Genomic DNA, 952 nt, shown 5'->3' with positions numbered 1-952 from the left:
CCGTCTGTTTAAGAGTTGTAAGCGCTGGGTTTGATTCCCCCCCGGGGGGGGGTTTTTTTTTTAAGTGTAGGTTTATTTTTTTTTTTTTTTTTTTTTTTTTTTTTTTTTTTTGTCTAATTAGGCACTTTAACCTTACATACTTTGTAAAGATGCTTATTATTTTTATTATTATTTTTTTTATTTATTTATTTTTTTTTAAGGATAAAAATATATTCTATTTTACTTTTTCTTTCCAGGAGGAGGCCCCAGTGGTAATTTCGATTCGGCCTCGGCCCCCAACCCTGCCCGCAGCAACACTCCCATCAGGATAAAATCCGCCCCGGGCGGGAATCGAACCCGCGGCCTAGCGCTTACAAGGCAGACGCTCTACCAACTAAGCTAACTAACGATAAAAATATATTCTATTTTACTTTTTGTTTCCAGGAGGAGGCCCCAGTGGTAACTTCGATTCGGCCTCGGCCCCCAACCCTGCCCGCAGCAACAACGGCCCTCTCCCCGGCCATTACTCGTCCAAACCCCAGCTATACAACTCCTCCCTACCCTTCCATCTACAGGGCCTGGCTGCCCCACCCCCGCCTCCACCCCCGGCCCCTCTGGAAGGCCAGCAAGGGCCGTATCAGGCCGGTGGTAACGGCCCCCAGGGATCCGTTCAGGGACCTCCGCAAGGTATTTGACTTTGTTACCTTTTTTTTTCGTTACTTTTCATCTACTTTATCAATGACTTTATTAAATAAATTATGTAAAAAATTTACGAAGTATTCATATCTATCCTTGTTGCTTTAACTCTTCCTCTCCACCTTCGGTCTCTTCAAAAGTCCAGGGAGTACCTCAGGGTTTTGTACTGGGTACCAAGCCAACATTTTTTTTTTTTTTTTTTTTTTTTTTTTTATGATGTTCCAGGGGAGATGTAATGTCAATTTTTTTTAATCCTTTTTTTTTTCCCAAAAAAATT

Source organism: Diaphorina citri, unplaced genomic scaffold, assembly GCF_000475195.1.
Source record: "Diaphorina citri unplaced genomic scaffold, Diaci psyllid genome assembly version 1.1 scaffold2641, whole genome shotgun sequence".
In the NCBI taxonomy this organism is placed as follows: domain Eukaryota; kingdom Metazoa; phylum Arthropoda; class Insecta; order Hemiptera; family Psyllidae; genus Diaphorina; species Diaphorina citri.
Note: the sequence above shows the minus strand (reverse complement) of the source record.